The following is a 15,542-nucleotide window of genomic DNA, read 5'->3' as shown; positions in this document are numbered from 1 at the left end:
TGCGCTTCAGTATTCATTTAAATATTAGCTCATAAATCATCAGATTATAAATATTTTAGGGTAGAAATTGCATAAAATAATGACGTTATGGTCTAATATACAGGTAGAAACCATACAGATAGTTTAGTAAGAGAAGCAATTTAGTAAATTTATAAATGGACATTTCTGCATTCATTCCCCAGGTCAAAAAGAGGGACTATTAATGATCAAAGAGGGACATGGGTGAAAAAGAGGGACTGTCCCTCCAAAAGAGGGACACTTAGGAGGCATGAAACTGCTGTGGTTCGGAAACTGCTGTATGGGCACACAGCAGCGCTCAGAAGGGAAGGAGTGTTATATGGTTTTTGGAGAGGGTCAGACATGGGGCCTGTACCTATCTGACATTGATAGCATTTTCTAGCAATACACCATCAATGTAGCAGACAGGGAACCCCTTAAAACAGACTAGAAAAAACAATGCATTTCATGTAACCTACATTTTATCCTATAAAGGTGTTCTATCAAAAAACCTTACCCCGTGAAATTCCCTTACCCCTCGCGGCTTCTGGTGATGCGGCCGCACCGGACATAACTAAAATCAGCTGCAGGAGGGGGTGTGCGCCTCAGGGCAAGCGCAATACCACGGGTGCGCAAGCGCACTACCACAGGTTATAAATTACAGGGAGCGCTGCACAACCACCCAGAGAAACTGCGCCTGTGCACGGAGCCTTATAGAAACATAGAATGTGTTGGCAGATAAGTACCATTTGGCCCATCTAGTCTGCCCAATATACTGAATACTATGAATAGCCCCTGGCCCCATCTTATATGAAGGATGGCCTTATGCCTATTCCATGCATGCTTAAACTCCTTCACTGTATTTGCAGCTACCACTTCTGCAGGAAGGCTATTCCATGCATCCACTACTCTCTCAGTAAAGTAATACTTCCTGATATTACTTTTAAACCTTTGCCCCTCTAATTTAAAACTATGTCCTCTTGTATCAGTTTTTCTTCTTTTAAATATTCTCTCCTCTTTTACCTTGTCGATTCCCTTTATGTATTTAAAAGTTTCTATCATATCCCCTCTGTCTTGTCTTTCTTCCAAGCTATACATGTTAAGGTCCTTTAATCTTTCCTGGTAAGTTTTAACCTGCAATCCATGTACTAGTTTAGTAGCTCTTCTCTGAACTCTCTCCAAAGTATCAATATCCTTCTGGAGATATGGTCTCCAGTACTGCACAAAATACTCCAAATGAGGTCTCACTAGTGCTCTGTAGAGCGGCATGAGCGCCTCCCTCTTTCTACTGGTAATTCCTCTCCCTATACACTCAAGCATTCTGCTAGCATTTCCTGCTGCTCTGTGACATTGTCTGCCTACCTTTAAGTCTTCTGAAATAATGACCCCTAAATCCCTTTCCTCAGATACTGAGGTTAGGACTGTATCACTGATTGTATATTCTGCTCTTGGGTTTTTACGCCCCAGGTGCATTATCTTGCACTTATCAACATAAAATTTTAGTTGCCAGATTTTTGACCATTCCTCTAGTTTTCCTAAATCCCTTTCCATTTGGTGTATCCCTCCAGGAACATCAACCCTGTTAAAAATCTTTGTTTCATCAGCAAAAAGATACACCTTACCATCGAGGCCTTCTGCAATTTCGCTGATAAAGATATTAAACAATATGGGTCCCAGAACAGATCCCTGAGGTACCCCACTGGTAACAAGACCATGGTCTGAATATACTCCATTGACTACAACCCTCTGTTGTCTGTCCCTCAGCCACTGCCTAATCCATTCAACAATATGGGAGTCCAAGCCCAAAGACTGCAATTTATTGATAAGCCTTCTATGTGGGACAGTATCAAAAGCCTTACTAAAGTCTAGATAGGCGATGTCTACTGCACCTCCGCCATCTATTATTTTAGTCACCCAATCAAAAAAATCAATAAGATTAGTTTGACATGATCTCCCTGAAGTAAACCCATGCTGGTTTTCATCTTTCAATGGTTTCCATTAATTTTCCCACTATTGATGTCAGGCTTACTGGCCTATAGTTGCCTGATTCCTCCCTACTACCTTTCTTGTGAATGGGCACAACATTTGCTAATTTCCAATCTTTTGGGACAACTCCTGCTACCAGTGATTGGTTAAATAAATCTGTTAATGGTTTTGCTAGTTCGCCGCTGAGCTCTTTTAATAGCTTTGGGTGTATCCCATCAGGCCCCTGTGACTTATTTGTATTCATTTTAGACAGCTGACTTAGAACCTTTTCCTCTGTAAAGACACATGAATCAACAGACTCATTAGTCTTCCTTCCTAACTGAGGTCCTTTTCCTTTATTTTCCTTTGTAAAATACTGAACAGAAGTATTCATTGAGGCAGTCATCTAGTTCTTTATCTTCTTCCATATACCTTCCTTCTTTTGTTTTCAATTTGGTAATTCCTTGTTTTAGTTTCCTTTTTTTATTTATGTATCTGAAGAATGTCTTATCGCCTTTTTTCACTGACTGAGCTAATTTCTCTTCTGCCTGTGCTTTAGAAGCTCTTATAACTTGCTTGGCCTCTCTCTGCCTAATCTTATAAATTTGCCTGTCATCCTCGTTTATTTTTTTTTTATAATTACTAAATGCTATCTTTTTGTTTTTAATGATTTTGGCCACTTCTGCTGAGTACCACAGTGGTCTCTTCCTTTTTTTGCTTTTACTGACAAGACTAATGCAATTATCTGTTGCCTCCAATAGTGCCACTTTTAAGTAGTCTCATTTCTCCTTTGAAACTGTTCCAATCTGATAGGGACTCGTATACCACTAATCTAATTTTCTAAAATCTAAAACTTTTGTTTGTGTGGTGTGACTCAGTCACTGTACTTATAGTAAACCACACTGACTGGTGATCACTAGATCCCAAGCTTTCTCCTACAGTAATATCAGATACTAAAATCCCATTGGTGAATACTAAATCTAAAATGGCGTCCTTCCGGGTTGGCTCCTCAACTACTTGCTGTAGAGATAATCCCAGTAGGGAATTTAGAATATCTGTACTCCTGGCAGAACTAGCTATTTTGGTTTTCCAGTTTACATCAGGAAGATTGAAGTCTCCCATAATGATAACTTCCCCCTTCAATGTCATTTTAGCTATTTCCTCAACTAGTAGATCATCTAATTCTTTGACTTGGCTAGGTGGTCTATATATCACACCTACACGAGTTACCTTATGATTATCAAGCTGCGGTAGGAGGGGGAGGGGGTGCATGTCCGTGAGTCAGGCTGTGCTGGCTGGCTCCACACGTGCGCACTGAGGGGTAGGGAGTTCGAATGGTGTTTCGCAGTGCGAGCGAACCCTGGCCGATGGAGCGCACGCGCAGTGGAATCCCGATGTTTGTGGCCAACGGGAGTACATCACAGTGTTAAAGTAGCCCTAAATTAGAGCATTTGAGATACACTCTGGTGCTCCAAATCAATGTACCCCCAGGGGGTTAATATCCACGCGTGGTTTAGAGACTGGACACTGACACAGAAGCTGGTCAAATAAATCTCTAATTTATTACAGAAAGTAAGTGGTATATGTATCTTCAGAAAAGGGCAGTACTTTCTGAAGCCCAGGCATTATTTCATTGGCTCAAAAGGAAGAAGAGATAAGAAAGAGAAGATAACACCCTGGCATCTGCGCACTACTTTGGAATGTGAACTAATGTAAACATCTGGTTATCGTCGCCATTTTGTAATGGCGTTTATCCTAACAATGCTACTGCATACTTCATATGTGACACTTCAAGGAGGTGCTTCTCTATAGGCAGTGTATACATATCATCAAGTCATATGATTGGCCTATGCATTCCTCCACAATCTATACACCTATACAAAGATGAGAAAACAGACACTTCTCACAGCACAGCTCTTTGCCCCTCCCTCTCTTCTCCAGTCTTGAAACAAAGACGGGGGTGGGAGGCACTTTAAAAAGAAAAAGTTAACTCATTACATTCCTAGAGATACAAAATATAGAATAAAATTCACACATCTTTAACAGTCCCCCCTTGAATTTCATTCTCTCCCTAAACCTAAACATCTGTCCCAATGCTCATCTTCACCAGCTTCCACGAAAAGCCATTCCTAGTGAACAGCCTCCCATGACACTGGATTTGAGCACGGGGAAGTCACATGATCTTTCCCTAATTTGCATTGACATCACATGGGGGAGACTGGAGGTCATCAGTGCTTCTGATTTGACTGGACCGAAGTTTTCATACAATTTTCCATATTCTTTTGAGTCATGATCAACAGTCACACAAGGGAAAACCAGTCTCAACACGTCCTTGAAATCAATCCAATTATGCTTTTCTTTGAGCTTCACTGTTCTTGTGGTCAACAACACTCGGAATGGACCATCAAACCAGGGTTTTAGGACTTTCCTAACGTGTCTTTTACTACCACCCAATCTCCAGACACAACTGGGCGGGTTCCTGGTACTTTATCAAAACCTGGAAGTGAAGCAAAAACTCGAAAATGTACTTTAGTCAAATGTTTGTACAAAACTGATCACATAATCTGTCAGACAACCATGTTGCGTCTGGAGCTGCTGTGGGAAATAAAATCCTATCCTAGGGGCTGACCCAAAAAGGACCTTATAGGGACAAAGGCCTGTCTCACGGTTAGGCGTATACCTTACTAAAAGAGGGCTACCAGCAGGCACTCTATTAAGGCTTTTTAATCTTTAACTTAGTGTCCCGTTCAGTTCCTTTTCCCTACTCTACTGCTGCTTTGTGGATGGTACGAAGCATGTAAGGCCTGTCCTACACCCAAAACCTTCACCATCTCCTGCATCACTTCACCTGTGTAGTGAACACCTGTGTCACTTTCAATGATCTAAAGTACCCCATACCTGCACCCAATTTCGGTCATAATCTTCTTTACTTCTTTGGGTACGGTTTTGGCCATCCTGAAAACAAGTCATCACATATCAATACATACTCATACCTGCCCACCTTGGGTAGTTGAAGGTAGTCTGCAAACGTTGAAACAGATACAAAAAGCAAGACGTGTTTCTTGGGTACCTTAACCACCTTGCCCACGTTGTTCTGGGCACAAATCATTTATCCTTCAGTATGTCTGACTGTTACAGTGCTGAACCCTGGGGCGTACCATATGCTACGTACTAAATCACACATAGCAGTTTTTGTCTGGTGCATCACTCCATGGGTTGCCTGTGCCATCGTGGAGTAGAGGGACCTGGGAAGGCAAAGTTTCCCTTCTTATTTGTAGTCCCCCCCCTTTTCCATCCACCGGTCCCTTTCCTCCTTCCCCATCTGGTTCTGTAAGGTCTTAAGAGCTTTCGGGAGACAGGAGGAGTTATTTCAGGGACCTGAACTGTGGCCACTTAAGACAGGGGTCTGCTTAGGTAATTTGGCAGCCATTTTTGCTATCATCCCCCCTCATGTTAGTGACAAGAGGGCTTCCATCAGAGACCTCACTGCTTCCCCATTTTCGATGAGTTTACCTGAAGCGATCAAGGAGTCTCTGGCTTTCCATATGGGCCCATAGTCATGGGCTATCCCAAAAGCACACCTGGAATCAGTGTAAATGTTGGCTGTTTTTCCATCTGCATATCTGCAAGCCATCTTCAGAGTCTTTTAGCTCCACTTCTTGAGCAGACATGTGTGGTAATTCACGTTTAATCACCACTGCCCAACCTGTGTAGTACCTGCCATCCTGGCCATACCTCAATCCATCCACAAAGAGCACATGATCTAGATTACCTAATGGCTGATTTACCAAATCCCACTACCTCTTGTGACATCATCTGCAAACAGTCAGGAGCCTCTTCCTTTGAATCTGGAAGAAAAGTTTAAAGTGCGGTGCCCTAACTCTTCCCTCCCCCCTTGATCCAGAGGCAACAGGGTGGCTGGGTCCAAAGTATTACACCTTTGGAGAGCAACATTGTCAGGCAACAAAATTGAACACTGCATTCTCAAATAACGGGCAACAAAACAATCATTTGGATTGTACGTTCATGAGGATAGATGTAATATCACCATCACTTTGTGGTTCAGAACTATCTCAGAGCTTTCATCAAAGCATAGCTAGTACAACTACTACAGCTCTGATGCAGAAAGGGGCACCTCTGGCCACGGGATCAAGTCTGACTGAATAATATGCTACGGGGCGTTATTGCTGGCCATGCAGTTGGGTGAGGACAGCTGAGTCATGGCCACTCACTTCATAACAATACAATCTAAATGTAATAATCTGATAGGCCCAGTGTGGGGGAACACAAAGTTGCCAGTTCTAGGCATAAAAAGCATCTACCACCTCATCTGTGAGGCGGTAGGGACTAAAGGACAAATCAATCACAGTGGAGTGAGAAGAGGTAATGGGAACCTGAGCCAACAAGGTATGTTTATTGGGCACGATGTGGGTGTTAGAAACTGTGGCTTCATTAACGACATGTAGGTCATGTACCATCCAATGGTGAGTGGTTTTGCTTTCTCAGCTTCTGGGAGTACTGATACAAACATGGACCAGGGAATTTTATCACTAATGGCCAACAAACAAAGTTCCTAGTCATTGAGGGCACATGTAAGCTTCACAGTGCCGTCCTCCTGATATGAGATACTAGCATGTACTTTTGCAAGCAAATCTGCACCCAGGAGGCAACAAGGGGCGTTACCACTGACCAGCAAACGGGCAAGCGCATCTTGGTTAGGGGCAAATCTAATATGGATGGTTTCTGTTGAAAAGGGAGCGTACTACTTTCCCATCCACTTCTACCCAAAGACTGGTGTCCTTGGAGAGTAAATCAGGGGAGGCCATGTTTGCTGTGCACAACTGTCTTGGCTGCTCCAGTATCAATCAAAAACGGGACTACTTTTTTCATCACCCAGAGTGAGGGATATCATTGGGCCAGACTGAATCTGCTAAAAATGTTTAAAAGTAGAGCCGATACTGGATTTCCTGTTTCCTAATCTTGATCTAATTCCCCCCCCCCCCCCTTACCTGTCTTTGTTTTTTCCTTATGACAAAAAAAACCATGGGTGTCTGTGGGGACGGACAGTGATCCGGGCATGGTCAACATAGAATACAATCCTCTCGTGTGGTGTGGACGAGGAGTACCACACACAGCACAACACTCTCTCCTGGGATCTGGGTCCCACAAACTCTGCAGGCCCATCTCCCAGGACCATTATAGGGTGGCAGACTTACTTTTTCCTCACTTCAATGAGGCGTTTGACATCAGGGCTGAAACAATGCCAAAGGAACACTACCTATGGTTGGCACCACTGAACCACCCAATGCTGCTTGATGTTACTCTGCATTTTGGCTTACAGAAGTATCCAACTTTTCCTATAGCGGAATTAATAGACTGGAAAACAGGACTTCTCATCTTCCATGGGAGTGTCTTATAACTAGGGGATGGGCACAAGGGCTGTCGTTGTCTGTAAAGTCCACCCCTCTCCTCCTCCCTCCACTCTGAGTCATCTAAGTCCACCCCTTTCAGTTGGACGCTGTGGTCCTCCTTTTGTCCGTCAGTAGTGTGCCAGCTGTCCATTAGAACAGAGCTCTGATGTTTTTTCACAACACTTAACATGTAACACGTAACTTCAAACATTGAAACAAACAGATCTGACAATACAGACATGAACACACAAAGGGCCCATAAGAAACTTTCCATTGACTTCAATTTAAAAAAAAAAAATGTACAGCTCAATCAACACTGTTGGCACCAATAAAAAAACAAAAATCTTCTAAGGAAAATAAAATAAAATAAAATCCTTAATGCGCATATTATTTAAAAAAACAAATATCGTACTCCATACGCATTCACATTTTCATGTTCTCATTTTCACAAACAGCTCATAACCACGCCCTTATACATAAAATGTGAATTGCATTCACAGCTTCTGCTAAAAACATCAGTCTTCACACATATTCGACTCAACTACAACTCAAAGCCACACCCATTCACATTCCACTGAATCATTTATGTCTTCCAACCCAGCCACATAGCTTACTTTGTTTCATCCCAAAACTTGCAGCACAGACAAACACAGCTTTCCTGGAAACAGATAACCACACCACACCCAGAATTACTGATGTCCTATGTCGCTGTTGTGCTGTGTTTTCCAATGTCTTCTGGTCTTCACTCTGTGATTAATCAACTCTTATAAGAAGACAATATACATGTTATAATCATACAGTCATTTTGTTAAAAGCTGGATTCCCACATTACACTGTTTGGGAAAGAAGAAAGAAAATTATTGAACAATTCTTCGTCTTGTATAATATATTACACATCACTTACTCTGCATGATTCCCTATTAAAACACACACATATTATTAGGGTAACAAAACTTAACCAGTTCATTTCTGAACATTTAACACAAGCGCCGTTCTGATTGCAGACACTGGGGCACTTTCTTTCTTGCTAGTGCCATCAATTAACATCCTGACACTGCTCTGTTTTCTCACTCATTAGAACCGCCCCCCCCTCAACATCACAGGAGTTCTGATGCCCACAGTCTGTAAGCCCTAACTTCACATTTTCTTACAGATTTTCATCCCTGTTGCCAGCCGGGCGACCTGCTGTCCGGGGCCACACTTTCTCTAACATTCTTTTTCACATTTTAACTTTCAATTCTCCATTAATATCACATCCTATAATCTCCCTCTTCCCTCGCTACTAGCTAGGGGCTGTATTTTCTCCTTCTTCATAATACTGGGACTGACCCATTTCGACAGCAGTATTTCAGACTGACACACACAAAACAGAGGAGTAAAGAGGCACCTTTAACCCTTTCCTCCACAGACAAAGGATTCACCCTCCCCTCTGGTTGGCTCAAATCTGACTATCACGTCTGACTAGTCAGCTGGGACTCCCCGCACGTCTTCCCCTCTCCAGGGGTCAGGCGGGCTCCGCACGCATCTTTCTGGGGGTCAGGTCAGGTGGAGAATATCTCCGCAGTCTTCCCTTATCTAAGGGTCATGTGGCTCCACGCGTCTTCCTGAGGTCAGGTCAGGTGGAGAATATCTCCGTAGTCTTCCCTTATCTAAGGGTCATGTGGCTCCACGCGTCTCCCTGGCCAGGTCAGCCGGAGTTTACTTTGTCCCACACCTCGGCGCTACAGCGCCCCCTTCCAAACCAGGAGGTTACTGTCCCCTCCCTTTGTCTGTGGTTTTACTGTCTGTGCTCAACTCACTCCTCAGATAAATCACAGACACACACAAAACATATACACACCAGAGTGATCTATCAATTCAGATTATGGTTCTATGGACCCAAGGCTTTCAGCATATTAGCCGACTACTATACTTACATGGGTACCACCTCACAGCAGACTAAGCCAACATGAAGTGACGAACTAAATGGCAGAAAGGCGGGTAAGAGTATTCTTACCGTTCTATTAAAGCCTGCCATCTCCTCTCTGCCGTTCGTCAAGTCCTGGGGCCTCTTGTGTGTCGGCTGTTGATGCTCCCTTCGCCTTGGGGTCCCATCTGGGGTGCCATCTGTTATAGTAGCCCTAATTTAGAGCATTTGAGATACACTCTGGTGCTCCAAATCAATGTACCCCCAGGGGGTTAATATCCACGCATGGCTGAGAGACTGGACACTGACACAGAAGCTGGTCAAAGCAATCTCTAATTTATTACAGAAAGTAAGTGGTATATGTATCTTCAGAAAAGGGCAGTACTTTCTGAGGCCCAGGCATTATTTCATTGGCTCAAAAGGAAGAAGAGATAAGAGAGAGACGATAACACCCTGGCATCTGCGCACTGGGCACTACTTTGGAATGTGAACTAATGTAAACATCTGGTTATCGTCGCCATTTTGTAATGTCGTTTATCCTAACAATAATACTGCATACATCATATGTGACACTTCAAGGAGGTGCTTCTCTATAGGCAGTGTATACATATCATCAAGTCATATGATTGGCCTATGCATTCCTCCACAATCTATACACCTGTACAAAGATGAGAAAACAGACACTTCTCACAGCACAGCTCTTTGCCCCCCCCCCTATCTTCTCCAGTCTTGAAACAAAGAGGGGGGGTGGGAGGCACTTGAAAAAGAAAATGTTAACTCATTACATTACTAGAGATACAAAATATAGAATAAAATTCACAGATCTTTAACAACAGCTTGCACCCCCCTTCCTACCGCAGCCAAGGCTCCGTGCGCAGGCGCAGTGTCTCCCGGAGCCTAGCTGTTGGTGGTCGCGCATGCGCATTTGGTGGCCGCTTCTCCCGCAGTGCTCCCTGTAATTTTACCTTACCCGCGGTAGTGCGCTTGCTTGTGCAACCGTGGTAGTGCGCTTGCGCTGAGGCGTACACCCCCTCCTCCAGCTGATCTTCGTCATGTCCGGTGTGGCCGCGTCACCGGAAGTCACGAGGGGTAAGGGATTTTCACGGGGAAAGGTTTTTTGATAGAATTGAAACACAATTTTTTAGGGGCACTAAAAGTAATTTGAGCTGCGCTGAGATTGGTTTTCGTGGGCAACACAGACAGTACTTCTTTTAGACAGTTTTATAACTCTGCCCTAATGTATGGCTTATCCCTTCCATGGCAACTGATGGGTTAATTATATGCGTTCCACGTAGGAACACAGGGCGCGCATTTTTGCTAAGCCCTATTGGCCTAGCCTGACACGTGACTTCGCCACTTCCTGTTTCGTCCTGTAAGCGCTTTTTGTCCAGTCGACCTCTTCTTAGTCATGTGACTTACTCTCATCCGGTTTCGGCCTGGCCGTATGTGACTGTATGTTATTGGCCTGTGTACGAGTTAACAGCCTCCTTATGTCGCCTCCGCCACTGACGTCCGTTACCAGCCTTTTTTTTAATGATTTCGTCTGCTTGGGTTTCCCTGAGGAGCACGGTGCGTTCCACGTTGGAACGCACTGGTGGACCGGACGTGTCACATGACGCCGAAACTTCCGGTTCCTACCGAGCATCCGCGAGACGGACACCTGGGGTTTTTCTTTGACATGGTACTTGTGTGTAGGAGATAAGTGCTGAGTTCTGGGCGCCCGAGGAAAGAGTCCCCGAAACGTTGAGAGGTGTTTGTCCTTGTGGAGCGTCGCCGTTATTGGATGAAGTGTCTGCCTTATGTCTGGAGTAGGACTCCTCTATTAGGACAGGACATCTCTAGACTCAGGGGGTGAGTGTGACCCGGAGACCCCTTGGCTGGGTCATCGCCTTTGTTGCTGACGCTGTACGACCACCGCTACGCGCACAGCAAATCTGTGGTGGATGAGAATTTAAGCGCGTGTTCACACGGCGTATTTTCCGCGTGCGTTTTGCTCTATCGTCTGCTCTGAGTGGATCCCGTTTCCCGTTGCTTCTTATTTGGGAGTCCGTGTCAACTGAACGGGGCTAAATCCGCGGATCAGCTTCGCTTTCCCGTTGCAGAAGCCACGGCGGATTTTGCAACGAAAATAAAACCGCCAAGTGGAATATAGCCTGACGGATCCGCTGACAGAGGTTATGGCGGCCCCGCGGGTCAGTGCGCTTTAGTAATGAGATGATCGCTGTCTGCTGGTTGGTTGTTAACGGCCGCGCGGTTAGCGTCTGGGATGATAGACGTGCGTCCCGCCATCTCTCTCAAGAATGGGGCCCCTTTTCTGGCGGTAGCATACGCGGAGGTGGCGGCACATGCATTGACTTCTATGGGACGTCCAAACCACTGCTGTTTTCAGGACTCAGACGGAAGTGAATGGAGTGATGTGCGCATGCGCCGCCACCTCTCCGCGGCAAACAGGGCCCCCTTCTCTAGATAGCTGCGGACCTCAGTGGACCTGCGGATGAGCTGTAGATGCTTGGTTTACCTGGCTGCAGCGGTCACTTGTTGTCGATGTGATGTCGCCGCTGCAGCCAGGTTACTCGTGTGGGTTTGCAATGGCCTGTCTCCCCCCCCCCCCCCCCCAAAAAAAAAATAATAATTAACTGCAGGATCAGACTGGACAGGTTTCTTTGTCGCCCGTTACCATGGAGACACATAGGTCTGCATAGGAACTGTAGAAGCAAAGACATTTGTAATGGAGACTGTTTTTTTGTTTCGCATTTTGAAAACATTGGGGTGACAAAAAAAAAAAGGGCACGGTCTTTAGGCTACATGGCGTCACGTGTCGCGCAACATTTTTTATCATGACAGTCAATGGTGTCTCCCTTCGCAAAAAAATCAGGATTTTTGTGCAACCCCATTGACTATCATTGCAAAAAAAGTCGCCGTAGCCTTAAAAGGGAACCGGTCACCGGGATTTTGGGTATAGAGCTGAGGACATGGGTTGCTAGATGGCCGCTAGCACATCCGCAATACCCAGTCCCCATAGCTCTGTGTGCTTTTATTGTGGGAAAAAAACTATTTGATACATATGCAAATTAACCTGAGATGAATCCTGTCCCTGACTCATCTCACGTACAGGACTCCCCTCAGGTTCATTTGCATATGTATCAAATCAGGTTTTTTACACAATAAAAGCACACAGAGCTATGGGGACCGGGTATTGCGGATGTGCTAGCGGCCATCTAGCAACCCATGTCCTCAGCTCTATACATCAAATCCCGGTGACAGGTTCCCTTTAAAGGGGGATTCCAGGATTTTATTATTGATTGAAGTGAATAGGAGCAGCGCTGCAGTAACAAGCTCCATCCACTGCGCAATGGGCGGCGCTGTGCAGCTCCGGAGGTGGAGCTACTCGGGGGTCTATTTCCTGAAAGCCGACAACCTATTGATCGCTGTGGACGGGACGGACTGTTGACGGCCGCGTCCACCTTCATGTAACTTTGTGACAAACAGGAATTATTTGAAAAACGCATCAAAACAAGCATTTGAACCTAAAACGCGTATCCAAGCAACAGTTCACTCATTGAAAAGCAATGTAAAAAATATAACCTATTGAGGTGTGCAAAGAAACACGGACACGGAGGCCCCGGACTATAATGCTCATCATCCACATACGTGTTGTACCCGGCAAACCGCTTCTAGGCTACCAGACAGAACGTGTATAAAAATCTAACCTCCTCATTAAAGTAGTTGTGCAGAGCTGCGTAGTTGGTGACCGCTCCTTCATTACGAACTGCCAGTAATTCAGACCTTCTAGCAGGAGTAATAGAGGAATCACACAACCTAGTCATTAGGGGTGGGGGGCGTTGTGTCCATCTCTTTCTGTGCTCTCTGAATTGGCAGCGAATTTTCATACGCCTCGAGGTGTCGCTATGATGAGACGTTCAGTCACTTTTTTTTATTTTTTTTAATTTCCCCTAGACAAAGTAGGTTCATTGCAAGTTAAAAAAAAATCCCAAAGTATGTTGATCGCCCGGTGAAGAATGTGCGAGTGCTCTGCAAGACTGTGATAGTCACATGAGGCTGGTCATGGGGATGGGTCATCAGAGGACTCGAAGGAATCTCAGAGTAAAAAATAGCTACAGGAAAGCCCGCCAGCTACACGTCTTAGAATTCAAAGAGGCTCCGAAAACCCCACCAAAAATACCTTTAAAGGGGTTCTCCTACCACATATATCCCCGGGATTGGGCATCAGTATTTGCTGGGCGGAGGTCTGACTCCCGGAACCCCCGGCTCAATGCGACAACACTTCCTCGTCTTTTAGGCCTCTTTCACACGAACGCGTGCGTTCCGTGGCCGTATTGCAGATCCGCAATACACGGGCACCATACCCGTTCACTTCAATCCCTAGATACGGAACCCTATGTAACCACTGCGGAGTGCTTCCATGGGGTTTCCTCCCGTACTTCCGTTCCGCAAAAAGATTGGACGTGTTCTATCTTTTTGCGAAACGGCCGGATTGCGGACCCGTTAAAGGGAATGGATCGGCGATCCGCTGCGGCTGCCCCACGGTGGGTGTTCGTGCATTGCGGCCACCGGGCGCACACAAGAGGCCTTTACACTACACGTTGTCTCCCTTGCAGCGGTGGCGTCTTGTAATCACTTGAATGGAGCGAGTGCTTGTAATGACACTATGCCACCACTAGAGCGGAGACGACGAGCAGTGTAATGAACAGGAAGATGGGCCGCATGAAGCGCCACCTTCTCGTCAAACAGCTGATCTGGCGGGGGTGCCAGATTTTAGACCCCCCGCCAGATCAGATATTGATGACCTAGCCTCAGGATATACTGTATATGGCCGGACAACCCCTTTATAGGGTCACTAAGTTTTGGTAAAACCTTTGATACGTCATAGAGACCTATCAAAAGTTTCTATAATTTTTAATTTATTTTTCTTGATCTCCTTTGATACTTTTATTCTTAGAGTGGAGAATTCCTTTAACCAGTCCCAGTGCTTTGTCCTCTCTGCACAATTCGCTCTTCGTCGCGCCCCTGCATTCAGCAGCTGACCCCCTCATGTGATGTGAGGAATTCAGACCCGGACAGCGCACTGTGGAGCAGACTGCTGAAGTGAGGGACTGTAAGGAGACGGGCAGCGCTGCTGGAGGGACTATAGGGAGCCTGCCCGTGTGCGGAGCGGTAACCTTCCAGTCCTTGTGATCAGTACTCTGCCTCCTATACGGTGCCGGACCTCGGAGAGATTAGTAACCACTGGACCCCAGGTATGAAGGATTAACCTTTCCACTGCCCTCCTACAGGGATCTTACACTTAACTCTTTGAGTACCTTATAGACCGCCAAGGAGCCTCACATTAACGTTTTCCCTGTGCTCCTTTCACTGCTCCAGAGCACCAGGCATGTAGATATTAACCCCCTCACTTCCGTAGACCACTGGGGATACGGAAATTTATCCCATCACTGGCCTAGATCACCAGGGATTCAGGAATTAACACTTTCACTGCCCTAGACCACCAGGGTCACTGACATTAACCCATTTCACTGTCCTAGACCACCAGGGTTATTGAATTTTGCCCCTTTTACTGTCCTAGATCACTAGGGATACTGAAATTAATTAAAAAAGGAACATGGATCGCACATCCACATGCTATGCATTGATCTATTACTTCTCAGCCCGATTCGCTTTGCTTCTCATCATAATTAATACTTTACAGCGCCATAATGTGCATACTGTACACAAGACCTTTGCATACGTTTTAATCACAATGCATAAGCCCGCTCCTCACTAAGCAATGTGAATTGTGCTGAGAAACAACAATAGATCACTTTACTTGCCTTAACCACCTGGGATACTAAACACACACAATAACCATTTCACTGCCCTAGACCACCAAGTATACTGCAAACAACAATTTCACTGCCCTAGACCACCAATGATGCTTCCCTTACCTAGATCATAGAATCCCTTCCCTACCTAGATCATAGAAATGAATCTCGTCATTGCCCTAGACCACCAGGGATATTGATTTTTAACCCTGGATCAATAGGGACTTTGTGGCAAACACATTTACTGACCTAGATCCCTAGAGATGCTGATATTAAATCTTTCACTGCCTTAGACCACCAGAGGTGCAGACATTACGCTCTTCTCTAGTTCTGCACGCTGTTCAGTACTAGTTCCTGTAATCTCACCCAGGTCCCAAACTTCTCCGTTGCAAAGTATTATAGGGAACATTTATGGCCAGCCATAGCGACCGGAGGAAAAAAACC

General features: G+C 45.3%; 1 protein-coding gene across 1 annotated transcript in view; it reads left to right on the top strand.

Moving 5' to 3' along the window:
- The first annotated feature begins 10,931 nt into the window (after positions 1 to 10,931).
- LOC120992184 (zinc transporter ZIP10-like) overlaps positions 10,932 to 15,542 on the top strand; it is a 29,438-nt gene continuing 24,827 nt past the window's right edge. The window contains exon 1 of the mRNA XM_040420984.1: positions 10,932 to 11,130. The gene's annotated coding sequence lies outside the window, so the exon portion shown is untranslated. The remainder of the gene's footprint in view (positions 11,131 to 15,542) is intronic.

This window comes from Bufo bufo, chromosome 2 (assembly GCF_905171765.1).
Source record: "Bufo bufo chromosome 2, aBufBuf1.1, whole genome shotgun sequence".
NCBI lineage: Eukaryota > Metazoa > Chordata > Amphibia > Anura > Bufonidae > Bufo > Bufo bufo.
Note: the sequence above shows the minus strand (reverse complement) of the source record. Positions and strands in the feature narration are given on the sequence as shown.